The sequence below is a fragment of the Mauremys reevesii genome, linkage group 12 (genome assembly GCF_016161935.1).
Source record: "Mauremys reevesii isolate NIE-2019 linkage group 12, ASM1616193v1, whole genome shotgun sequence".
In the NCBI taxonomy this organism is placed as follows: domain Eukaryota; kingdom Metazoa; phylum Chordata; order Testudines; family Geoemydidae; genus Mauremys; species Mauremys reevesii.
In genome coordinates this window covers 23,486,852-23,513,726 of record NC_052634.1, presented here as the reverse complement: position 1 = coordinate 23,513,726, position 26,875 = coordinate 23,486,852, and the positions used below count along the sequence as shown (strand labels likewise).

General features: G+C 52.0%; 3 non-coding genes across 3 annotated transcripts; all 3 read right to left on the bottom strand.

Moving 5' to 3' along the window:
- Window positions 1–4,370: 4,370 nt before the first annotated feature.
- TRNAQ-CUG lies at window positions 4,371–4,442 on the bottom strand. Its single transcript has one exon. It is a non-coding gene; the product is annotated as a tRNA-Gln (tRNA).
- Window positions 4,443–13,024: 8,582 nt separating this feature from the next.
- TRNAT-AGU lies at window positions 13,025–13,098 on the bottom strand. Its single transcript has one exon. It is a non-coding gene; the product is annotated as a tRNA-Thr (tRNA).
- A 9,858-nt stretch (window positions 13,099–22,956) lies between these two features.
- TRNAR-CCU lies at window positions 22,957–23,029 on the bottom strand. Its single transcript has one exon. It is a non-coding gene; the product is annotated as a tRNA-Arg (tRNA).
- Window positions 23,030–26,875: the final 3,846 nt, after the last annotated feature.

Here is a 26,875-nt window from a genome sequence, read left to right as displayed (position 1 = left end):
GGTGCGTGAAGAAAGACTTCCGTTTGTTTGTTTTAAAGCTGCTGCCTATTAATTTCATTTAGTGACCCCTAGTTCGTATGTTATGAGAAGGAGTAAATAACTCTTCCTTATTTACTTGCTCAATTCCGGTCATGGTTTTATAGACCTCCTTCGTATCCCCCTTTAGTCGTCTCTTTTCCAAGATGAAAAGTCCCAATCTTATGAATCTCTTCTTAGACGGAAGCTGGTCCATATCCCCTCATCATCTTTGTTGTCCGTTTCTGACTCTTTCCCATTCCCATATATCTTTTTTGAGGTTGGGGCGACTGCATCAGCACGCAGTATTCAAGATGTGGGCGTACCGTGGATTGATATTGAGGCGATATGATAGTTTCTGTCTTATTACCTATCCCTTTCTTAATGATTCCCAACGCTCCGCTGCACATTGAGTGGATGTTTTCAGAGAACTATCCACAATGACTCCCAGATCTCTCTCTCGAGTGGTAACAGCTAATTTAGACCCCATCGTTTTATAGGGATAGTTGGGATTATGTTTGCCAATGTGCATTACTTTGCACTTATGAGCACCGATGTTCATCTACCATTCGGTTGTCCCGTCACCCAGTTTTGTGAGATCTCTTTGTGGCTGTTGGCAGTCTGCCTGGGACTTAACTCTCTTGAGCAATTTTGTATCATCTGCAAATTTTGCCACCTCACTGTTTAGCCCTTTCCCCAGATCATTTATGAATAAGTTGAACAGTACTGCTCCCAGTACAGACACCTGGGGAGAAGAGAGGGCAGATCCTCTTCTGAACCTGGCAGACCAGGTGCCAGCTCATGCCAAGGCCCCTAGGCCTTACTGAAAAGTGACAAACGCATGGCTGGAAACTAGTCTTGCTCACCTGTTTGTTAGTGTTGTTAAAACAGGCATTAGCTTTATAAAAACATGTTTAGAGTTTATGACAAGCTCGTGAGTTGCTGCATGCATTATTCTCACCTATAATAGCCGTAGCCCATGTTGTAAGGTGATATATAAGCCTTGGCACTAAACCCAGCCACCATTCAGGAAATAAGCATTACCAAGTGTGAAATGGTAGTTTACCAGAAGAGGCTTCATCTCCTTTCAACAAGAGAAGGCCCTGACTGAGACCAGAACCTTGGTGGTGGTGGTGGGGGGGGGGGGGGCAGCATTTGACTTTTGCAGGATATGCACCACCTTTGTAACTAACCTTTGCTATCTTACTCCATAACACCACACCCAGAACAACCTTCTACCTCTAAAGACCAAAATACACTGTGAAAAAACAACTAACAGCATAAGTTTATGATGAAGAACTGCAGCACTAACAACAATTTTAAGAGATTTAAAACTCTCTACTTTTCTATACCAAAAAACAACATCAACAAAACAACAGCATGCCAAGAAAAAAAACCATTTTTACCACCCACAAGGTTTTGCAGTTAGGAACCCATACACCTTATTGGTGTGTACTTTTCAGGCGAGGGTGACGCTCTCAGGCCTCAAATGCCAGGTACAGTTACTCTGTCCTTGATCCAAGATCAACAGGAAAATACACTGGATTACTCCTGCCCCAATAAGAAAGAGACTGGGGATCCCGCAGCAACTGAAATGGCCATTTGGACAAGCAATCCCATCATGCAATCCGGGGTGGGTGTAACCATGCAAATGACATCAGCCCCAAAAGGCCTTGACAACAGATCACCAACAGATGGCAGGGTAGACTTCATACTGACCCTGTTTCAACTAGATTGTGGTAATTAGTGTTTGTCAATAGTACAGATGCCATGGTGGACTCTAGGCTCTGCTTGAGGGATCCTGGCACAGGGGCTGGGGGGAGAAAGGATGGTAGATTCTGACCTGAGCTCTGGAGAGGAGGCAATAATGGAAGGGGGCATTATTGACTCCTTTCCTTCTCAGGGTTCCCTGGCCTGGAGTTCTACATTCCACAGGGCCAAATGAGAGGGTGATGCCATGTTGTTAATGAAAGCCAGTGCTCCAGGTGAGGTTTGAACTCACAACTTCAGCATAGCTCCTCTTAGTATTGCATGCTAACCAACTATGCCACTGTAGCACCTGTCAGTGAGTGTTTTCTGAGACCCCCCCCCCCCCCCAGGCTGATAAAGCCAAGGAGTGACCCCAAAACATTCTCAGTGGGGTTGAGAGCAGGTAGCGACAAGTGTTGGTACTTGGTGGGGTGGATTCTTTTAAGGGTTCCAGGCCCCATTTTACCCTTTTGTTCTTTCCTGTGTAATAACAGAGCTGGTTAAGACTCAATGTAGAGTCTTGCTGCAGACCAACAGAGCTGAAATCACTGATAACCAGCTCTAAGTATTAGTCCTGCTTTGGGACAGTGTCTCTCATGCAAGAAACTGCCGAGTCTGCGCTAGCAGTGAGGCTCCCTCACTAACAGCTGAAATCAGGGAGAGCTGTGTGAAGCGCAGGGACCCAGGGGTGCCGGAACAGGGGCAAACAACACCCCAGGACTTTTAAAAATGGGAGGGCTCTGCCTTACCACTTTGTAATGACAGTAAGGGCTAATGATGGGGGGAGGGGACGGAGACCAGTGAGCTGGAGGAGGGGTCTTGGGGGATGAGGCAGCGCAGGAGTGGGGCCTTGGGGAGAAGGGGTGGGGTAGGGGAATGGCCTCGAGTGGAAGGGGTGGGGCTACTGTTTGGGCTCTGGTGGCCGCTACTTTTAGGCAGGGCCACCCTGGGGGGGCAAGTGGGGCAATTTGCCCAAGGCCCCGGGCCCTGCAGGGGCCCCGCAAACCCTGGCCAAGAATCCCTTCCCTGGTAGCGCTCCGGGTCTTCAGATGCACTTCTGTGGTGGGTCCTTCAGTGCTGCCAAAGACGCAGAGCGAGTGAAGGACCCGCTGCTACTGAAGACTCAGCCACCGCCCAGTGAGTACAAGCGCCGCAGCAGGTGGCGCCTTTTTTTATGTCTGCTCCCCCGCTTTGCCCCAGACCCCCGAATCCTCTGGGCGGCCCTGCTTTTAGGGAGCCTGTTCTGCTCCTAGTGGGACCACAAGACATCCCAGAGCAGACAGGGTGGCCAGCAGAGCGGTGACAGGGGGGAACGGCAAGTGGCCGGCAATGTGGCCAGACAGCGGAGGGAGAAAGGGGCTTTCCCCCCAGGAGGTGAGAGGTGAACTCTGGGTTTTCATTGACCCAGGACAGCAGCTGTGGGTGAGGTGCAGTGAAGGGAGGGGCACATCCACAGAGCTTCTGGGGTCTGGATTTAAGAGCCCGAGGCCAAAGGCCACTGCCCAGTGCACTGTGGGTGGGTGTTTTGCTCATAGTGTTGTGTTATGAATCCTGATTGTGGTGTTTTCCCAAGTTAATACAAGGTGATTTTCCTCCTTTTTATTAAAGTTTCTTTTCTGCACTTAGTGGTTGTGAGTGGGGAAAGTATCATCTCTTAGAGGCACCCAATGGCCAGGGTTAGTTTCCCCAGGTTACTGGGTGGGGGCTTAGGCAGACTGTGTGTTGTATTGTTGAAGAGGAGCCCCAAGCACCCAAACAGGGAATTGTAACTTCAACCTTCAGAGTAAGAGCCAGAGGTGCTGCCAGCTGAGCTAGCCAGGCCGCCTAAACGTATTAACCCCTTTCACCGCAAGAGCAAACACCGGGTACTTCTGTGCTTCTCAGCAGCTGGGAAAAAGCCTCTTGGTGGAAATATCTCCTGCCCCACCACCAAAAGGAGCCCCTTGAGTGGGAACGGTCAGAGGCCCCACTCGGGGGCTGGCCCTGCTTTCCAACCACCTTGTGATGCTGACCACAGAACGAATGCTGGTTTGTGAGTGGCCTTCAGTGGGGGGTTGGCATGGCAGGGAGCAGGTTGGCCGGGTGTCTTTGTGGCTGTCTGCTGGCCACGCATAGGCATGGTCCTGCCTTCCTCTTGCCCTGCCCTTGGTTGCTCTGTGGCTTTTAAGCCTTCCCTTGGAGCTGTCAGCACCAGCTGCCTCTGCTCTAGGTGCCCAGAGGAGGAGAGGTGCTGGGCTCCAGCCTGGGACTCTTCCTCCCTCCTGCCTAGACCTGACTGTGAAGCCTGGCCCTGGCCCTCCTTCCTTTAAATGCCATGTGGGCAAGAGGAAAAGCGTGGCAGCTGCAGGGACCAAAGTTGAGGACTTCAGGTGAAGCAGCGAGAAACAACCATATGGTCAAAGCACAGGACTCTCTAGCCAGACTGTTAAGTTCTAGGACCCCAACCTATAGCAGCCAGCCCATTGAACCAGCCAGACCAGAGACCTATCTCCAGTGGGCATCAGTCACCCAGCAGGAGGGGAAAAATTCACTCTAGTTCACCCTGAGAAAGAGTAGCCCAGCACCTTGAGCTCCAGGGCTTTGCAGCAAACTAACCTATCTCCAGGAAGTCCCACTGAGATTTGAACTCAGATTCCAGGATTCAGAGTCCTGAGTGCTGCCCATTACACCATGGGACCTGCTGCTGTTTTAGTTTCTAGACCCCTGTGACTCTCAGCTGGCTGGTTTGCACTCTGCACTTATTGCTTCCCACCAGCGGCTTCCTCTCGCAGGACTCTCTCTCCTCCTCCAGCGACTGTGGTCCTGCTCTACCAGATCTGTGGGTCCTGCCCTGAGTCCCTGCATCCCCCTGCTTTGTCTCCATTCCCTGCAGGCCACAAAAATGTCAGGGGAGGCCACCCCTCCCTTCACTCGGTGCTCCCGCTCATATTGGCCAGCTGCAGCCTCATCTCCTGGAACTCGGGCAGCTGTCGCTTGATTCGGTCGTACAGTCACACGCTGACTGGCTCCCCTGCCTGGATGCTCTTGTGGAAATCCCACAGGAGATGTTGCAGGACTTGGCACCATTGGTTTCTTAAATGTTGTGGTGTTTGCCTGACTGCCACAACAAAGCTGCCAACTCCTCCCTCACCGACTCCCACCAATCCCCCTGGTTGCCATAGAACCCTCTGATGCTTTTCCGTTCTGCCAACACCACCAGGCCTCCTTTATCTTGCAAGCTCTGGATGTTCAGCTTCCAATATCCTCTGCCCTGGGTCAGGGAATTGAAATCCTGCTCAACACCAAACAGTCTAGAGGAAGGGAGCCAGTTCCTTCATAGAACTTTCCTTTCACCCCTTAACTGGGGACCATACACACTAATATAGCCATAAACAGTGCTACAGAGCACAAAGCCCACCAGTAATGCCCTCCCTGGTAGGAGCTCCAGCCCCTTCTGTACTCGCACCATGAATGTGAAGAACAAGACTCCAACCCCATCATTCTTCACTGGCCTGGAGGACCAGAGAGATGGGCCCTTCCACCAATCACCCTCTGCCTATCAATCTACCCTAGTCTTGTTAATGTGCATTTCCTGAACACCCACCATGTCCAAGCCCAGCTGCTCCAAGGCAATGAACATCAAGTGCCTCCTCCTGGGCCCCCAAATCCCTTCCACCTTCCAAATGGCCATTTTCACAGATGCCCCTTCCCTGGTACTGCCCTCACTCAGCTGCACAGTGAAGTTTTCATCCCCTATACCTGCCTGTCACTGCCCAGCAGCCCTCTGGCACCATTCCTGAGTGTCACCCTGCCTCACTCTCTTCCTGCCATATTGGGTCCACCAATAACTCATGTAGGAGAGACAGCTCCTGTCCCTCATTGTTAAAGGTCAGGTGGGCCAACTAGGGGCAGAAGCCCACAGTATCTTTTCCTACTGCAGAGCCCAAGCTCAGGGACTCACCTTGGGTGCAGGTACCACTGTGCTCCCAGAAAACAATCCACCACTGCACAAAGAAAGATGAAAGGGCCTGCTAGAGCCTGGGATTGAACCAGGAACTTTTAGATCTTCAGTTTAATGCTCACCCAACTGAGCTACTTTGGCAGCTGTGTGGGAAATTTTTGGCCTGTTGCTTCTCTTTCCGGGATGTTTTTGCAGCAGTTGCACACAAAAAGGACGTCATTGTGAGCGGCGCATGAGGACAAGACTCACTTTTGCCTGCCTTGCTCAGTTTGACTTGCTGCCTCACCCTGTTCCTGCCCTAGTGCCCGGGTTGACCTGGTGGTGGAAGGGGACTGGGGGCCAGTGGCGCAGGGAGGAGGTTGAGCTGGACCCTGAGCTAGACTAGACCCTGGCGGTGAGAGTCTGGCCACCACTTGCCGCCCACCCTGTTGTCCTGGCTTCCCCCACTGGACATTTCTGGAGGGAAGTGGGTCTTCTGCCTCCCCTCCCCGATTTTCACACCACAGAGGAGTGTGAACAGGAAAACAAACAGCTGCTTCACACCCCCAGCGGAGGAACCCAACATAACCTCAGGATTAAGACCCAAGGACTCAGGCTGAGAACTGATATAACTCCACTCATCTGGGATTTAACAACTTGTCTTCCACGGAGCAGGGCGAGATCCAGAGTTTTTCCTGCCCCGAGCGGCAAAAAAAAAAAAATTAAAAAAAATCCACAAGCGATGGCAGCTCTACCGTTTTTGGCAGCAAGTCCTTCCCTCCGAGAGGGACTGAGTGGGCCAAATTGCTGCTGAAGAGCCGGACGTGCCTCCCCTCTCCGTTGGCTGCCCCAGGCACCTCCTTGCTGTGCTGGCAGCACCAGGTGATGTAGCAGGCGATAGCTAACCCAGGTGGGGACATGACCCCACACACCCTCTGCAAGTGTTGCCTCTGAAATTAGGAAAACTGGTGAGTTCAAGGCACAGCTGCACACCCAGGACAAAGCCCAGCACGACACACCCAGGGTGAAGGGGGTGCTAAAGCCTGGAATCAAACCAGAAACCTTCAGATCTTCAATCTAACGCACTCCCAGCTGAGCTACTTTGGCAATAACCAGGCCCACCATGAAGGCTTAATACACGAGCCACAGCACATGCTGGGAAGATTTAAATCTGGATGTCACAACGCAGGAGACAAGCAGTGGACTTGGCCCAGAGGGGCAGGCTGGGTTCCCTATATCCCAGTCACTCAAGCCAGCACCTGCCCCCTCAAGCTGTCACTGGCGCCCCCAGGTCTGCAAGACAAGAGCAGCAGTTCTCACTGGAACAATTCCACCCACAGCTCGCAGGCTCCTCCCAAGCCTAAACCGGAAAACCATCTTGCCAGAAAGCCGCCCACTAGGACTCACCACTGCTTCTTTTCCTTCCACCCGGAACCCCACTTCTTCTTCTCCTGGGCTGCAAGTAGCCACCCCGGGATGCCAAGAGGCAGGCACAGGATTCTACCTCCCAGCAGCCAACCGCACCTCCCCAGGCTTTGCAGAACGACTGGTGACGCTCTACTAACCCCACTTAGCTGCACTGAGGCGCTTAGCTTCTGCCCTGCCTTCCTCAGATCGACTTTCCTCTTTTGCCCCATTCCTGTCTCACTTCCTCCTTTGGCAAGTCACGCAGAGGAGCCGGCCTCCGCAGGCCAACCTCCCAGGGCAGAGGAGACCAAGCCACAACCATTCAAAAGGCGACTGGCCTAACTCCTCTAGCTTCTCCAGGCTGACGCCAAGGTACTTTGTCCACTGATGTCACCACCCTCCATCATGCGGGAGTTGGGGTTATCCCAGGGACAGGCCAGTGGCAGAAGGAGGAGCACCTTGCTGGGGAGCTGGGAAAAGGAAGCCAGCATGTTTCTGCCTGGTTTTGGGCTGAGGTCCTTTTGCATGTCAGGTTACCGTTAGACCCGCTACACTACAGAAACTCCATCACCGTGCACTGCTCTGCCCCGCCCCTCAAATTCCATGCACTTTGGTGGTGCCCACCCTGGCACACACCGAGGGGCAAACCTGGAGAACATTGCAACAGCTCTTCGATGGGTCAGCTGGAAGAGCAGAGGACTGGAGCCGGGGCTCAGGAAGTCGTCCTTACATCACCCTTGTGACTCCAGCTTGAGGCAGAGCTGCTTTTTCTTCCCCTTGCTGAGAAAGAGCAAGAGAAGAAAGAAAGCTCAGGTGGGCCAAATAGGTGCAGAAGCCAATGCTGCCTTTTCCTGCAGAGGAGCCCAAAACAAGGGACTTGCATTGGGTAAAGGCACTGCTGTGTTTCCAGGAAACAGCCCACTGCTGCAGAAAGAAGCTGCTAAAGCCTGGGATTGAACCAGAGACTTTTAGTCTAATGCTCTCCCAACTGAGCTATTTCAGCACCTACAGAGGGCCTTTTTGGGCTGCTGCTTCTCACCTTGAAGCTTATTCTCAATAAACATCTCACCAGTCAACAATGGCCAATGCAAGACGGACATCGCTTGCTATTTTAGCACTTGGAAATGTCATCAACTAGCCTTTGGATCTCTCCACTGCTTTAGTTCAGGAGGGGAAAGGCGAGAAAAGCGACCTTTGAACTAAAGCACTAGGGTTAACATCCTAATGCTGTCTCCTACTGTAACACTATTTAATACTGGCCCACCCTGTGCTGGTGACAGTTCCATTTCTAGGTGTTAGCACATTTCAGTTACTGTCAAAATTAAAAAGTTTCTATATGCTTAAAGGAAATGATTTTTTATTTGCTTATATATGGCATGAATAAATACAGATTTACACATCCTAGCATGAAAATTTATTGTCTTATATGATAGAGAAAATCATGCATCCAAACTGTGCATCAAAATCATGAAATGAGCTACAAATGCAACAAAAAATAAGGTATTCAATGGTTTAACATATGGAGCAGGGGTGGGGCTGGGGTGCACCGAAGACACGTCTTGCCTGGGACGCCACTTGGTCTAGGGGAGGCCCTGTCAGGGAGAGCAGGAGTTAGTCTCACACGCCTATTTCCCTATGTTAAGTTCTCCTCACACCTTCTATGGGCCATCTTAATTATCAGTGTTTTTTTTTCCTCCTGCTGACGATAGCTCATCTCAATTGATTAGACGCTTCCTGTTGGTATGCATACTTCCACCTTTTCATGTTCTCTGTATGTATAAATATCTCCTGTCTGTGTGTTCCATTCTATGCATCCGAAGAAGTGAGCTGCAGCTCACGAAAGCTCATGCTTAAATAAATTTGTTAGTCTTTAAGGTGCCACAAGTACTTCTGTTCTATTTCCAGGCTGTTATCTGTGGGTGTTCTGCTCTGGGGGAGGGCGTGCAGTAGCCCAGACTCAGGGCTGGAACAGACCCCGGACTGAGGGGGTGGCTGCAGGGTTTGCAGCGCTCTGATGTCTCAGACAATGTGTCTCCCCAAAGCCTCGGATCTGCATCCCCAGAAGGCTCCTGCGCTGCCTCCGCTCCTCTCACAGTCTATAGCAAGGAGCAGCAGCAAGGGTCAGGGATGAGCCATAGGGCACTAGGTGGGGGGCAGAGGCTTCAGGACTAAACCAGCACCCAGAGCAGAGGGGGATAGGAGGCTTTTCCTCTCTCCTTAGCCACGTGCTATGGCCCTGAGAGCTCTGTGAAATGCCTCCCCGCCCACAGCCTGGGGAAGGGGAAGGAGTCTCAGGTTCTAGCTTGATTTGAATGAGGATCACTGGACCCTAGAACCATTCACTGCCCTTTCCCGGAGAAACCTGTGATGCACAGAACGGGGCTGAGATAAATGCTGACAGGAGCCAGGATTTGCTCCCCTGGAATAGCAGCAGGATTGGGCAGCTGGAAATCTCCCCAAAGGAGCTGAAGCCTTGGTGGGTCAGACACAGATGCCCCAGGTACTGCATGGGAGGTTTAGGTTTGTTTCTGGACAATAGCAGTGAGAGTTTTATTGCCTCAACATTTCAGTAGAAAAATTCAGACCCAAACTGTGTGTGGCGGGGAGGTCGATAGCGGTTTCTTTGGGTTTGATTTAGTTTGTTTTCTCATTCTCATTGTAAAAGCCTTTGATGATTTTGATGGGAACAATGTTTGCACAAGGCCAAGGAAAAATAAGAAAAGTTAAAAATCTGCATTGGAGTGAGGGGGTCTCTGTGGGCCAGGCAGGGGTGGAGATTTTCATGGGGAGGGGTTAAGGGATGAATGAGAGGCTTTTGCGGGAACACAGGGGGATGTTTTGCAGTTTAATTTTTCCAAAGAGAAACCTCCCCACTCTCCCTGTGCTGCTGCCCAGCTCAGACCCCACTGACACCCCTGTGACGAAGTGGGAATTTTCAGAATGTTTTGCATATTGTGCATGCCTCAGTTTCCCCTATTTGTTGCATGATTATCTACATCAGAGGTCCAAAACGCAGGGTGCATCCCGCCAGGTGGAATGAAGTAACACTCAGGGGAATGGACCTGGGGCCCAGGCCAGCCCCCAGAGTGTGTGGGGAGGGAGCACCATCCAGCTCCGCTCCTGGCTGTAGCCCCAGCTGCTGGCCTGGCTCCCAGGGCTCCACTCCCAGCCCTACACCTGTGGCTCTGCTGCCGGTCTCTGCCCCCAGCCCCAGCTCTGGCCCCTGCCTCAGCCCCCTTACCCCTGGCTGTGTCCCTTCCCCCACAGCTGTGGCCCCATTCCCAGGTGTGGCTCATGGGGGCACGGACAAGGGTAAGGGGGGGCCTGACCCTCAAAAAGTTTTGGGACCACTGATCTCGGTGCTGGGACAAGGGTGTTTACTCTGCAGAGACCCCCAAAGGGCAGGTGTGGCTGCTGTCCAGCTGCCTGGGCCAAGACAATGGCCACAAATTCTGTCTCCTAGCAACTGCTGGCCGGGGCGCACCTGCTGCAAGACACCAGCTGGCTGGGACGAGTTGGAGAACAAAGAACGAGGTGGAGGCGAGGTGTGCAGGTTACCAGGGAAACAGAACAAAGGACAGACGAGGGGCAAAGGGCCTGGCTGAGTTGGGCTGTTGGAAACAAGGAGTCTGCTGGGTTGGGGACTCGACGGGAGAGCCCAGGCTCTGAGTTCGGGGTCCCCCCCAAGATGGACGTTGCTGAATCTTCCTGCTTCCTGTGCTAACACAGAACTTTCCCAGGCTGGATTCCAGACCACTAATAAACCTTCTGTTTTACAGCACTGGCTGAGAGTCACTGGTGATTGCGGAAGTTGGGGGTGCAGGACTCCTTTGGGGGAGGGGGGGTGTAAGGCTTTCCCCGGTGTCCTGCTAAGGTGACTCACTACAGGAAGCTCCTGGCATGGAACAGGGGGGCTGAAAGGTCCAAGGTCAGTCCCAGGACGTGCTGAAGGCAAGGAGGTTTCCCCCAGTGACAGCGTCCCCTGGGCGGTGTCACACTGATGAGGGCTCTGCCTGGGTTTGGTTCAGAGCTGTTCCAGAGCACGGAGTCTGGGTCAGCCCCCCAGCATGTGACCTGCAGGCTCCATTCTGGCACAGCTCCCTGTCCCTGGGCTTTGGCATCACTAGCCCCTGCTTAGTGACTAGGGGTCAGTTTAGGGGAGTGATTCCCAAAATGTGGGGCATGCCTCCTAGGGGGGCACAGAGGAATGTTCATGGGGGCACCTCAGGGTTGAGCCAGCCCCCATGGAGGGCACGGAGGGAGCCCCACTCAGCCCCACTCTGTCCCAGCTCTTCGCCCACCCTACCCTCAGCCTGAGCCTTAGCCCCCGGCCCAGCCGCGACCCCCTTACCTGTGTCTGCACCCCTCTCCCCAGCAAGCCACAGCCCCACTCCCAAGGTCTGACTGAGAAAACAAAATTCCCCAAACTGAAAATTTTCTGCTGAAACACCAATACTAGTCTGGTTGGGGACTTTGATATGAATGTATTATTATTATTATTATTATTATTCTCTTCTGATTTATCTCAGTTCAGTGTTTGTCCTCCGGATGTGTTTACAGATATTGAGTTGTGGGGGAGAGAGGCCAATTCATAATGTCTCTACCCCCCTTTCATAGTGTCTTCCAACTTGCTAGGAAGCTCCTTTGCTACAATGTGAGTCAAGCAGTGTCCATTGTCGCTGTGCTATCTCGGAGAAGCCTGCATTGTACACGGTTCCTGGGATGGTCCTTGGGAGTGTGGATCCCTTCAATGGGCCAGCAGCGAGTCCGGCTCCTCCCTTGTCGCACCTGAAAGTCTGGTGGGGGGCATTTCCCCACCTCATAACATATCTCAGTAACACACACAGAGCAAAACTTCATAACTTCCCAACCAATGCTACACACACAATCCAACACGATATTAATGTTCAACAGATCAAGATTTTTGAAATGATACCTCACAAGGCAGACTTTGTACAAACCGTGTCATCATTATATGAGAGTGGTGAATATGGGGCTTCCAAGGCGCTGCTTTGAGTAGAGCGTGCCACACCTGAGCTTATATTGCAATGGAGACATACCCTTAGAGTCCATCTCTCCTGGGATAAAGATGGCAGCAGGGCTGGCCTGGGTCATCTGACTTGGGCTCATGGAGCTAAAGCTGAGGGGCTAAAAACTGTGGTGCAGATATTTGTGTTCACACTGAAGCCTGGGTGATCTCCAGGGCCTGCAGACATCAAATGATGAAGAATTCTGCACACAGAGAGGACCCTGCTAGTGGAAAATGCCTTTGGAAAAGCCCCTTCTGTCACCAGCTGTGGTCGTACAGTGCTTAGTGCTCTGCGTTGTGGCCTCAAGAGCCATGGATGCAAGTTGAGTTACGATGACCTTTTCCTTTTCTCCATGTTTCTTAGGTGCCTCCTTCCGACACTTTCAGAAAAAATGACTGGTTTCTTTTGGAAGCATCTGCACTGCAAGGCAAAGGCATCTTCTCTGCTTCCTCAAAAGATTGACCAAAAGGTTGGAAGAGCAGACACATTTGGCAAGGCACCACTGGGTGCTGCATCCCTAACCTCCACTTTACCTGGCAGGTGCCTGGCCCAGCTTAGCCACAGTGCTGCTCTCTGGGACTTTTCTCCCAGCTGCTCCATTTCTCATCACTGACAATCAAAAGGAAGGTGACATGACCTCTGTGTGTGGACATCCCCAGCAAATCACAAGGACGTGTGGCACAGGCTCTCGTGTTGCAGCAATTGCAGTCGAAGCAACCGCCATGCCAATGCGTCACAGCAGCCTTTTCATCAACTCCAGGCTTGTGATTTGATTCTTTCCAATGCTTCTCTCCAAAGAAGCCTTTTCCTTAGCAAGCAATTACTTGGATACCAAGGGAGGTCTCTTCTGTTTCCTAGAAAGACACAGGAAAATGTGAGCAGAGGAGACAAAAGCCATGCAACAAGGCACCACTGGGAGTTGAACCCAGGATCTCCTATTTACTAGACAGGTGCTTTAGCCAGCTAAGCCATGGTGCCTGCCTTGCAAAAGGGTTTACAACTGTTCCATTTGATGGTTCAGGATAACACCTGCAAATTCCAAAGTACAGATGTTCCCCATTTCCCTCGAGACTTGCAGACCTTGAGGTGTCTGGCTCTCCGTGCACAGCAAGCCACAGCTGAGTTGACAGAGGGCTTCTAACATGTGCTTCTCCCACCAGCCACTGTGATCATATAGTGGTTAGTGATCTGTGTTTCAGTCGCAGCAACCTTGGCTCAGTTCTGAGTCATGGTAACCTTTCCTTCAGCTCTAGATTTCTCATTTGCCGCTTTCCAAGTGTGGTGGGGTGGCTGCCCCAAACAAGCAGAAGAAAGATTAAGGCAGCCTTGCAGAGGCTGTGCAGAACCCAGCCTATCAGGAAAGGGCTTATTGGGAGAGCCAATCAGGAGAAGGCTTGCTGGAGCAGCCCATATATAAAGGGCTGCTCAGCACAGCAAGAGTCAGTCACTCCTTGGAGTTTGAGGAGGGAGGATTGGCTGCCCTGAAGGAAGGGCACCATGATCAGAGTAGTGCTGGGTGGGTAAGGGGAGCATGAGTGACCTCCTGGCCGACTACTGCCAGACTGAGGCCCTGATACAAAGGCGGAGGAAGGTGCTAGGTCTGTGGGGAAGTGGTCCAGGGAAACAGATGGCAGGGGTTGGAGGTGCACCCTTTTGCCTCAGTCGCCGCTGACACAGGTGCCTACACCCTGGACTGTAGCTGGCCACTGAGGCAAGTGTCTGGGTAGAGGACGGCTGCCCCCTGGAAGGGGGGAGAGACCTGAGTGGGGCACAGCCAGAGGGCTGTGTCCATAAGAGGACTTTGAAGTCCTGAGAGCGACATGGGTCCTAATGATAGAACAAATGGCAGCCAGACGCCACTGGATGAAGGCGCACCAGGGGACCAGAGCTAATTGCCAGGAATGCCAGCAGGAGGCACTACAGTGGTGAGACATGCCCCATGGCACCAAGACTTAGCCGCAAGGAAGGCTCTCTCTGTCTTGAACCACTACTTAGAAGGATTCTGCTGACAGGTCTTTTCTTTTTATGAAAAGAGATACAAAAAAGGAGCCAACAGAGACATTAGGTTCAGCAAGGAAGAACTGTCAAGCCAAGCCAGGATTTCCTGGTTACTAGGAAGGCTCTTCAGCCAGCTCTTCGCAAAGACCACTATCCAGAGGCCTTTTAACAGCCACTGCAGATGTTCATCGACAAAGAGATGCCAAAATAGAGTTCTCCACTGCCTGCAGCCATCACACTACCAGGAGTTCTGTGCACAGAGAGGCCCCTGGTGGTGGAAAAAGGCTTTGGTAGAGACTCTTCTGACACCAGCCATGGTCATATAGCGTTTAGCACTCTGTGTTGTGGTTTCAGCATCCACAGATGCAAGTTCAGTTAGGGGATGTTTTCTTGTCTCCACATTCATCTAATGGCTCCTTTCAACACTTGTCACCAAAAAGACCTGTTTCTTTTGCAAGCAATGTACAGCTAGGCAAAGGCAGTCTTCTCCATTTCCTCAAAAGATCACCAAGCTGCGGGGAAAGGAGACGCATTCAGCCAGGCACCACTGGGTGCTGGATGCTGAATCTCCTCTTTATTCAGCAGATGTCTGTGAAGGACATAAATCTACACCCTGTAGAGGTCAAGAATAGGAGTTTATTACACACAGCGCTGGCGGAGTGTCACCTGGCTTATTAGGCTCAGAGACACTGCCAATCAATTGATTACAATAGAATATATAGGTTTTCCATGGGCGGGGGAAAGTGACGGGGAAGGCAGTTCCACACCCCGGGATAGATTTTGCACCAAGACAAGATAAGACAGTAGCCAATGGTGAACAGGTTACATAATGTCTCCACCCATGGTCTCAAGTTAGCAAGTTAACATTTAATTAATACTTTGATAAAATGTTAGTAGTATAAAATATATATGTTGAATTCTGATTTGAGGTCCACAGGAATGGAGCAACTTTTTTGATTGTCCAACAGGTACATTCCTAGGGGTTAAAGCAAAGAAACAGTGAAAGTATATGGCAATAAAGATTGTTTTCTGTGTGTCTAAAGGCAGGCATTGGTCCCTGGGAGGGGAGGTGGAAGGATGCCATATCTTATACTGACATGTGCCAACTTCTCATAAACTCAAGGTTGGATCTGTGGGAAGAACGTCTCCCTACAGAAGAGACTAACACAATAAGAACAGGGATTCTTTATTCAATCTGCAACTCTGAATAAGACACAATTCTTTAGTTCTTAGCTCCAACACCTGGCAATTTGCTGACCAGGCCTATCTTAGCAAGCAAGTCTTTCTGTTTACCCAGCTTTCTCTTAGCTGATCACTATTTGCTAGGCCTCTGGTCCCTTGACCATATTCTGGACTTTGGCTCTGGAAAAGAGCTGGCACAATCCATAGACCAGGTTGTTATATAAAATGCACATGGATTTTAACCCTTCACACCCAGTAATGGCAAAGCTCTTGGTTCAGATTTGTAGCAGTGAGGGGATAAACTGCAGGTTCAAATCAAGTCTCTGGAGTCCATCCACAGCTGGGATGGGTCATTCAGTCCTTATAGAGAGCTTCACTTTGTAGCAAAGTCCCTCCAGGGGTATTAAGCAGGATTGAAAACAAGATGGAGACGAGGCATCAGCCTTTTATAGTCTCTTGCCATGTGGTCTTTGCTTTCTTTGTCCCGAGGACACTCAATCCAGCACGTGGCATAGAAAAACCTTAGAGTTCTGTCCACAGGCAGGTCCCTGCAGACCTTGCTGAGTCACAAGGCGTATCTGCCTTCTCTCAATGGGTCGATTGTAGAGCTGATGGTCCTGAATGGGCCATCAAGCAGGCTAGGCAGAACTGACACCAACTTGTCTGGCTGGGGTGTTCCCCGGAAGCAAAGCACAAGTTTGAAATACGGGCAGTATAGAGCCAATATTCATAACATCAACTACAAAAATGAAACACATCTAGAGATAGCATCATTATAATCAGCCAATCAGAACCTCTCCATACACCCCTTAGACAACAACCTTTCTACCATATTGGCTGCAAATATAGAACAGTGGTCGCAACAGTGATCTATAGAGTTACAGATTATGTTAATAACATCACAGGAGGTGACACAGCATCAGTGAGACTGATACTGGAATACTGCCTCCCGTTTTGGTGTCCTCATTTGAAAAAGATGTTGTGAAATTGGAGCTGGGGCAGCAAAGAGCCACCAAATGTTCTGAGGGCTGGAGAAAAATGCCTTCTAGGGAGCTTATGAACGAGCTCAACCTGTTTAGCTTATCAAAAGAAGATTGAAAGGTGACTTCATTGAAGTGTTGAAGGGCCTTAATGGAGCGAAAATATTGGGTATTAAAGGGCTCTTTAATCGAGCAGAGAAAGGCATAACAAGACCCAATCGCTTGAAGGTGAAAAGAGAGAAATTCATATTACAACTAAGGCACAAAAATTCAACAGCGCGGATAATTCACCACAGGATCAAACTACCAAGGAAAGTGGTGGATTCTCCGTCTCTTGATGTCATTTAATAAAGACTAGATGCCTTTCTGGAATGTGTTTGCCCCAAAAGTAGCTCTTGTGTCATACAGGAGGCCTGTGATATGCAGGGGGTCAGATTAGATGCTCTAATGGTCTCTTCTGGCCATCAAGTCGACTAATTTCTGAAAAACTGAGGGTAGCACTGGGAGCAGCATCTGATTTTTTCCTGTCTAGCCGGCTTGCTTCCTAGAACGAACCCTCCTTGAGTGGGGTGATCCACAGGGAGTAGCTCAAACCTCCACAGTGCCTGGCCAGGGGCAGAACATTAGCACAGCAAGGGAGGGGTGTGGCAGTGACATCACAAAGGCCTTTTGCAGGACCTCAGACTATTGGTCAAAGGTGGTGGGGAGGTGGTGACCTCACAGAGAGATGCTGACATCAGCCAGGCAGGACAGGGGCGAGAGGCCAGGGAAACCTCAGAGACCCCTGTGGCTTTGCTTCAGCAAGTCTCCTTCTCCAGGTCTCTCTTTGAGGACTGAGAGAGTATTCGGGTTCACGTACGTGAGCGCCAGGAGGAACCTCTTTCGAGTTTTCTCCTTCCCTTTTCCTGATTTTACTAGAAAATAGCCGTCCCTGTTTAGAAGGTAAGAGCCTCCTCGAGGGAAGGGGTGTCATGGTGTGTCACAGTTTGGATGCCGGTGCCCACCCCTCACAATGTAAGGAAGTTCCCACCACCCTGCTCTGTGTTCGCAGGGCGGGAGAGAGCAGCATCCACAGCAGTGATTTGCTCCTGGCTGCTGGAGCAGAGCAGCAGGCTCAGCTGTCAGAACTTCCCAGAGCGATGAAAGGGGAGGGGCCCATGGCTCTGTAGCAGGAATGCAGGGCAGGCAAGTTCACAGCGGGCATTGTGGGATACTGGAGGAGGCCAGTTATGGTGATATAATGAACAACAGCATCTACACTGACACTCTCACTTTAAGTTTGCTGCAAAAAGCTCTAGACCGCTCATCAAAGTTGTTTTAGTCTGTCAGCAAAACAGGGCAGTTTTGTCGCCAAATGTGGCATTGCAGTGTGTGCACCAGCCACAAGCTGCCGACCGAGGGAGCGTTGTGTGTTTTTCACACACCAGAGCAATATAATTCTGCTGAAACAACTGTGTAGTGCAGACCTGGCCAAAGATTCACTCACACACAGCTTGCAAGGAAAACCTCACCTGCTCCTCTGCTTTGCAGAATCCAAACACAAGTAAAGCTTGTCAGGCCCCGGTAGAGATGGCAGGAGTCAGGTGTGGGCAGGGCCGGCTCTGGCTTTTTTGCCACCCCAAGCAAAAAAAAATGGGGTGGGGCCACCGGCGCAACAAAACAGCAGGGGAAAAATGGCACGGCTGGAGCGGCAAAGTGGGGGTGGGGGGGATACAGCGCGGCTGGAGTGGCAAAGCGGGGGGGTCACGGTGCGGCTGGAGTGGCAAAGTTGGGGGGGACAACAGAAAAATGGCGGGGCTGGAGCAACAAAGCAGGGGCATGGGGGGGGAAAACAACAGCGAGGCCGGCAAAGCAGGGGCAAAACAAAACAAAAAAACCCCACAGGGCGGCCAGAGCCAGGGGACTCCCTATGCTGCAGAGTGCGCACCTGGTCTAGTGGGGGGGGGGAAGGGGAGGGAGCAGGGGGAGAGAGAAGGGGGGCGGCCAGTGCTTCAGCGGGACACTCAGCACGCGGCCCCGACCGACGCACCGCCTGGCACCCTCACTCCTTCTCTAGACTAACCAGTCCTAATATACTGTAACATGGTTATATTCCACCACCTTCATTGGTTTACACCCAACAAAATTAATTATACAGCAGACAGAAACAATCACAGACCCAGACAGAGACCATGCAAATAAACATACAAAACAATACAGAAGGGAGGATTTCACAACTACATCTATACAGACATAAGGGTTTTCCAGCTGTGTCTATTGATAAGTGAGTTCTTGCCAGACAGGATGCTACCAAACTAAGTTTCCCTTTCTCTGGAGGTGATGGAATATCAGGACAGGATTGTATTCCTCACAGTCCAATCGCACCTTATTTCAATGTGACTAGTTGGGAATGTGAGGATGTGACCACACACTTCCCAGCTTATGGCTGCCTTTGCTGCTTAGCCGAAGAACCAGGCCTCAGACTGTCACAGTAAGAGAAGGCCATTACACAGACAGACAGTGATTTTTTATTCTTTCTTTTATATCTTTATAACTAGCTAAGTGATAAAAATACACCTAAATTCTTAAAGTACAGGCCTTTGCAGACTGGCCTGAATATCTGTATCCTAACAGTCCTCGAGGTCAGGCAGCCTCTGGATAAGGGGGTGGGGACTCAGATCCTCCCGCTGGCCAATTCCACCAGGGTCGTGTATAAACCAGGGAAGTTTGCCACAATAGCCAGACCAGATGCCCCCTGTACACTTGTGCTCTGTCCTCATTGCTTCTCTCTCTCCCTTCCCCCCATCTCTGCTGCTCTCCCTCTGGGCTTTCTCAGCACCTGGCCCCACAGCACTTCCTGGCAGCCAGAGACTGCGCTTTCTGCACCTGTGGATGTGGCCTCTCTCCTGATTGCTAAGGAAAGGAACCTTTCCAGGAAATGGCCACAGCTTCTGGGAATCCCTGTGTGGCTGTGAACAAAGTTTGGCTCCTGGCACACAAGGCAACTTAAAAGCTGAGCACACAGACAGGGGCTTGAACCCTGGACTCTCAGATTAAGAGCCTGATGCTCTACCAACTGAGCTACCTGGGCTTGTTGAAATACATGTTCACCGTTCACCACAAGAGTGAGCAGACAGGCAAAAGAGAGGCAAAAAAAAGTCCCTCTTTTTCTGCACAGCCGCTGCCTGTCAGCAGGATTCCTCCTCTTCCTCAGGGAGACTAAATCTCCGCACCTAGACAGCTGCTCTGTCCGCTGCACCCCAATTCCCCCATGCCTGAGCCTTCCTGCCAAAGTCCTGCACCTGGCTCCATAGAATTAAGTGTCACGTGTCACTGGGAACTCGACTTCTTGTGCCCAGAGAGTCTCAGCCCCCCTCAGTAGATGTCCTGAGAAACACAGTGTCCGGCTTTTCCAAAGAAGTGCTTAGACCCCCTCATTATGTGGATCAGATGATTCAGGATTTGAGTCCCCTCGTGGTTGTGCTCACTTTGTGCTGCAAGTCCTGCTCCCTTCAGGGCTGGAACCTCTTCTTGGCCGCTCAGGCCAGTGCTCTGGCTTCAGCTAGAGCCCCGGGAATGAGTTGGGGGGTGGGTGTCACAAAGGCTGGGGCATGAGCCTCAGGTGCTTCCAGTCTCTCCTTTGCCATTCCTGACTTGCCAAAAAAATGGGCAGCTCCACTTCCAAGGTGAGCACCTTGAGTGGGAACAGTCAGAGGCCCCATCAGGGGGCCTGGCCCTGCTTTCCTACCTTCTTCTGATGTTGGCCACAGAGCATCAGCAGCCACCCCGCATGCTGGCCTGAGGGTGGCCTTCAGTGGGGGTTTGTCATGGCAGGGGGCAGCCTGGCCAGGTGTCTTTGTGGCTGTCTGCTGGCCACGCATAGGCATGGTCCTGCCCTCCTCTTGCCCTGCCTTCCATTGCTCTGTGGCTTTTAAACCTTCCCTTGGAGCTGTCAGCACCAGCCATCTCTGCTCTAGGTGCCCAGAGGAGGAGAGGTGCTGGGCTCCAGCCTGGGACTCTTCCTCCCTCCTGCCTAGCCCTGACTATGAAGCCTGGCCCTGGCCCTGGCCCTGGCCCTCCTTCCTTCAAGCGCCAGCTGGGCAAGAGGAAAAGCACAGAGGCAAGTGCTAAACTTGTGAGCACCAGGTGAACCCATGAGAATCCCAAACCTCAAGTGTCAGTAGCTAGTTCTGGTGCCCTGACCCACCCCACCCAGAGGCCTGAGTTACCCAATAGGATGGGAAAGATTTGCTCTTGCATGGCTGGAGAGAGAGAGAAGTTGAGCACTGTGAGCTCCAGTGCTTTATCACAAACCAACACAATGTCCCACTGAGATTTGAACTCAGATTACAAGATTCAGAGTCTTGAGTGCTGCCCATTACACCATGGGACCAGCTTATGCTGCTTTTTCTGCACAGTCATGACCCTCACGGGGCTGGCTTGTGTAAGGGACTGTTGGCCCCTTACTAAAACTTAGTGGGGGGGCGGGTTGGTTGGCTAGTTCCCAGTCCCAATAGAAGGGAGAAATCAAGACCCTGAGACTGACAGTCCCCAGGGGCAATGGGGAGAGGCCAAAGCTCCAAGTTAGCCGTACTGACAGGCCAGGCAGTGTAATGAGGGAGTCACCAGGCCAGGGGGTCCCATCCTCCGTGGGAGCTGGAACTGCCTGGGCCAGAGTGGGGCAGAGCTAAGGAGAGAGCAGGAGCCCGAGAAGAGCCAGGGAGCAGAGCTGCACAGGTGTAGTGCCAGAAACTGCTCCCTGTAGGACTTTGCTACCTGCAGCAGTTACTGAGACCTGAGGTTGTTCTTATTTGCTGACTTGTCCTAATTGGCTAAAACTTGACAGTGGTGGGGGATGGAAGCATAAAGGCTTCGTCCTCCAAATGACCCTGCCTGGTGTCCATCTGTATCTATTACCTCTTAACACCGGATAGTAAAAAATAGAGTGAGGTCATTTAAACATCATTTATTTTGCAGCTTCATTTACTGTGCTAACAATGTAGCATCGTGACACCGATACTTCTGCCCATGTGCCCTGTGGGTTGGATTCATTTTAGTGGGACGCGGGACATGTGGAGGATAATTTAAACTCTTAATTTCCTTATGGTTTCCCTGCAATATACTTCTCTGCTGGTGCAATTTCTGACAATTGCACGTCTATTGTATTTATTACAATAGCACAAGTAAGTCACACAAGTGACATAGTCTAGGGGCTTGGATACACTTGCAAGTTAGAGCGCATTAAAGCAGCCCCGGGTGCCCTAACTCCTGAGGTGTCCACACTGGCAAGGCGCATGGAGCACCTGGGCTCTGTAGGTGGAGCGCTCCTGGTAATCCACCTCCATGAGAAGCATAAAGCTTGCTGAGCCCTGCTGAAATACCCGGGCATCAGTGTGGATGACGTGTTGCATCACTGCACTGTGATTGGCCTCAGGAAATGTCCCATAATCCCCTAAAGTCAAGTGCCCACTCTGGTCATTGTTTTGAAATCGGCTGCAGGCATGCGGATATCCCCTTTCAAAGCTCCGTTTCTGACAGCCGGCTGCTTATATGCTCTGGGACAAAGCAACCATTAGTGTGGAATGCTGCTGTTGTGAGTGTGTATGAGGGGAGGTGGGGGTCTGCTGCTGTCCGAACACACAAGACAGCATGCTGACACACTCTCAGCCCCCAAACACACTGTCGCTCCCCCCACGTACACACAACACACTCCCTGTCACATTCCACCCTCGCCCCCCATTTGAAAAGCACGTTGCAGCCACTTGCACACTGGGCTAGTTACCACAGTGCACTGCTCTCTGTGGCATTGCCAGAGCTGCTAATGTGGCCACTCCAGTGCGCTTGCAGCTGTCAGTGTGAACACACGGCAGCAGTTTCCCTGCTGTGGTTTAACTCCCAGCGCTCTACATCTGCAAGTGTAGCCAAGCCCTAAATTTCCTAAACCAACCGAACTCAGTAACTGCCCTCCACCACCACATGCAGGGATTAGGGGCACCGTGGAGCACACGCCGCACTTACTGGCACAGCCTTGTGCATGGTGGGGTGGCCACCTCCCCATTGATGAGACCTGGTCCCACCATCTCCGCAGAGCTCCAGTCTGCCCTGCTGCCATCCCTTTCTGTGTTGTCTTCTCTAGCAGTTGACTGGAAGGTGAGCACTGGCCGCATGCCATGTAGCCATGTTGTCTCGAAGGGCGAAAGCAGGAGGAATGGTGCCTTCATAGCCCACCTAATATTCCATAGCATAGTTAAGGAAAATATTTCTCAATGAATTCTCAGTAAAAGATCAGTAGCAGCCAGTGTCCGCATCAGTCTACGAGCATTGGTATTTTCTTGAAATTTGTCAGACCAACCTATCTAACACCTAACACACATTTGAAGTTCTTCTTTTCACACTGTTGCTCATTCTCAGGTTCTGCTTTGTCTCCAGACAGATCCATTCTCTTTCAGGACAGCCTTGTTCATTCTGTCTGTTTCACTCACTGAGGTGTCGGAGTAAACACTCCCCTTCCTTCTATTCTCAGACAAACACTAGTATTAAGTGTTTGCTACTGATGGGTCTAGAAAGGATTTGCCAAGTGGAAGATGCTGTTTCTGGGGGATTGCTCCCAAGATCCAGCACTTTGGGTTCAAACGTCTCCCAGCTTCCTTGGGGAACATAACACCCAGGCTTTGTTGCAATATACAAGGAGGATTTCCACCCCAGATGGGATTTGAACCCACAATCTCTGGTTTAGGAAGCCAATGCCTTATCCATTAGGCCACTGGGGCCCTGAAGAGCAATTGAAAGAAGGATGGAAATTCCCTCTCAGGATTGCACATTCCTCACATTCACTCAGAAGCCAAATACCCCATTTAATGGCCTTACAGAAATGTCTGCATCCCCGGGCAGCGAGGCACCTGGGCAGGTCCCTGACAGAGCTGAGCACCACCTTTCTGCCAGCCATCTTCAGAGAAGAACCCCACCCTGGAGTCACCCCTCCCTCCTTCAGCACCTCCACGGCTGTGGCTCTGAGTGGCAGTAGGATGATTAGGGGGTGAATCCGGGGCTGGAAGGGGGGTGAGGTCGGCCTGTAAGGAGGAACCAGGTGGGGCAGACCCAGGGGGAGGCTGTGGGCTGCTGGTCGGTTGTTGGGATCCGAGCTCTAGATCAAAGCTGCACAGTGACCTGACACCCAGGGTTATAGGGCCGACATAGTGACCCCCTTACTGGCCTCGGTGACCCCCAAACCCTTGTCACTAAGGGCATTGAGGAGTCCCTGTCCCTTAATAACTTCTGGGAGCTCCCCAGCAGGCTGCGGGCGTCAGCCGCCTCCTGCCACACAGGTTAGACTCTTGGCGCTGTGCCAGCCACCCCCTCGCTTGCAGGCCCAGTGTAAGAAGAAGGAGGCCCGGTGCTGGCAGAAGAGGGTTTTGATTGATCGACCTCTGTGTTATGGGCACAGGATGCTTCCACTCAGTAGCACAGCTGGGGGGGAGCAGGGGAAGCAGCTAAGGGCGTCGGGTTCCTCCGGTGGGGGTGTGGAGCAGCCGTTCGTTTTCCTGTTCGCACTCCTCTGCGGTGTGAAAATCGGGGAGGGGAGGCAGAAGCCCCACTTCCGTCCCGAAATGACGCCCAGTGGGGGAAGCCAGGACAACAGGGTGGGACGGCAAGTGGTGGCCAGACTCTCACCGCCAGGGTCTAGTCTAGCTCAGGGTCCAGCTCAACCTCCTCCCCGCGTCACTGGCCCCCAGTCCCCTTCCACCACCAGGTCAACCCGGGCACTAGGGCAGGAACGGGGTGAGGCAGCAAGTCAAGCTGAGCAAGGCAGGCAAAAGCGAGTCTTGTCTTCATGGGCCGCTCACAATGACATCCTTTTTGTGTGCAACGGCTGCAAAAACCTCCCGGGCAGAGAAGCAACAGGCCAAAAAATTCCTACACAACTGCCAAAGTAGCTCAAATGGGAGAGCGTTAGACTGAAGATCTAAAGTTCCCTGGTTCAATCCCAGACTTTAGCAAGTCTTTTCATCCCTCTTTGTGCAGGGGTGGATTGTTTTCTGGGAGCACAGTGGTGTCTGCACCCAAGATGAGCAGGACTGCCTTAGGGGGTCTGGAACAAAGCAATTTTGGAGGCCCCTTCCATTAAAAAAGTTGCAATACTATATTCTCATGGGGCCCCTGTGGGGCCTGGGGCAAATTGCCCTGCTTGCCTCCCCTCTGGATGGCACTGAAAGCGAGTCTCTGATCTTGGGCTCTGCGGTAGGAAACAGGGCCAGCTCCAGACCCCAGCGCGGCAAGCACGCGCATGGGGCGGCCCTTTCCCGGGGGGGCGGCAGGCTGGGCCGGCGGACCTGCCACAGTCATGCCTGCGGGAGGTCCACCAGAGCCCCGGGACGACCAGACCTGCCGCAGGCATGACTGCGGAGGGGGCGCTCGTCCCGCAGCTCCAGTGGACCTCCCGCAGGCATGACTGCGGACAGTTCGCTGGTCCCGTGGCTCGGCTGGACCTCCCGCAGGCGTGCCTGCAGCAGCTCAAGCGGAGCCGCCGGACCTGCGAACCGTCCGCAGCTGCGAGAGGTCCAGCCGAGCCGCGCGACCAGCGGACCCTCCGCAGTCATGCCCGCGGGAGGTCCGCTGCTCCCGCGGCTCCGGGGCACCTCCCGCGCATGACTGCTTGGGGCGGCCAAAAAGGTAGAGCCGCCCCTGGTAGGAAAACATAGAATGGGCTTCTGCCCCTAGTTGGCCCACCTGACCTGTAAGGATGAGAGCTGTCTTTCCCAACATGACAGGAAGAGAGCAAGGCAGGGTGACCCTCACGAATGGTGCCAGAGGGCTGCTGGGCAGGGATTGGGGATGAACACTCCTCTGTGCAGCTGAGCAAGGGCAGTACCAGGGAAGGGGCATCTGTGAAAATGGCCGTGTGGAAGGTGGCAGGGATTTGGGGACCCAGGAGGAGGTGCTTGATGTTCAGTGCCTTGGAGCAGCTGGACTTGGCCATGGTGGGTGTTCAGGAAATGCACATTAACAACTCTAGGGTAGCTCAATAGGCAGAGGGTGATTGGAGGAAGGGCCTCCTGGCCAGGGAAGAATGATGGGACTGGAGTCTTGTTCTTCACATTCGTGGTGTGAGTACAGAAGGGGCTGGAGCTCCGACCAGGGAGGGCATTTCTGGTGGGCTTTGTGCTCTGTGGCACTGGTTACTGCTATATTAGTGTGTATGGTCCCCAGTTAAGGCATGGGAGGGAAGATCAAAGGCTCCCTTCCTCTGGACTGCATGATGTTTGTGGTTGTGGGGGGGCGGTTGATTTCAATTGTTGCACCAGCCTGAGCACCGCTGGTCCCGTTTTCCCAACCTTCTGAGGAAACGTTTTTACAATGAGCACTACCTGGCGCAGGTCTGTAGTGAGGTCGGCTTAGAGGAGCTCACTCCAGCCACAGAGGGGGTTCACCTTTCTGCGGGGACAGGCCAGGAGTCGCACTGACCGGATTTATGCTCAGCTTTTGTGTCTTTAGCGTGTTGCTTCTCAGATTCTTTCTTGGCCTGACTTGTTACACTTTGACACTTAACAGGCCAGAGTTTGTGCACCTTCCTATTATCCTCACTAGGATCTGATTTCCAAATTTTGAGGAATGACTTTTTACCTCTAACAGCCTCCATTACTCTGCCATTTACCGAGAGTGGCTTTCTGCTGGTCGTCCTATTGTCGTTTCTGATTTAGGGCAAACGTTTCATCTGAGCCTCTAATTGCAGCGGTTTTAAACGGTCTGCATGCTGCTTGCAGGCACCTAACACTTGTGACAGCAGCTCCTTTTAATTCCCATCCAGCCATCTGTACTTATGCCGATAGGTCGACTTTAGGTCTTTAACTTTGAGTGGTAGCTGAGAAGATGGTAAATCGGGTAGAAACCCGTTTGACAAACCTTTTCATTTCCTTGTTATTTCCTGTCTTCTTCATTCATCCCCTTTTCTTTATTTCCTGGCTGAGGTGGCGGCCTGCCAGGGAGCTCCCTGGCACCTCTGGCTGCCTGGGCTGAAGGCAAGAGGCAGGTCTGGGCGTGGCGAGGGACTCCTGTCCCGGAATGAGGCCGCACTGCTTCCTGGTCCCCTTTTCCCACCCACACCAGCAGGCGGCTGTTGCGGGAGAACACGAGGGAGGCTCACGGGATGCTAGGCACCGCTGTGTGTGTGGCTGTCAGGGGAAAGAGCCTTCTTCTCTAAAGATGGCTGGCAGAAAGGTGGTGCTCAGCTCTGTCAACGACCTGCCCAGTAGCCTCGCTGCCAGGGGATGCAGACATTTCTGTAAGGTGCAGAAAGAGGGTATTTGGCTTCCAAGTTAATATGAGAAATACGCATTTAGGAGATGGCATTTCCATTCTTTTATCAGGGCCCCAGTGGCCTAATGGACAAAGCAATGGTGTTCTAAGTCAGAGTTTGGGGGTTCAAGTCCCATCTAGGGTGAAAAACTGCCTTTTTCCTGTATATTGCAAGGAAACCTTGCCCTTATTTTCACCAAGGAAGCTCTGGGAGATGTTTGAACACAAAATACTGGATCTTGGGAAAAATCCCCCAGAAATGGCATCTTGACAAATGCTTTCTAAAACCTTGAGTAGCAAAGAGTTAATACTAGTGTTTGTCT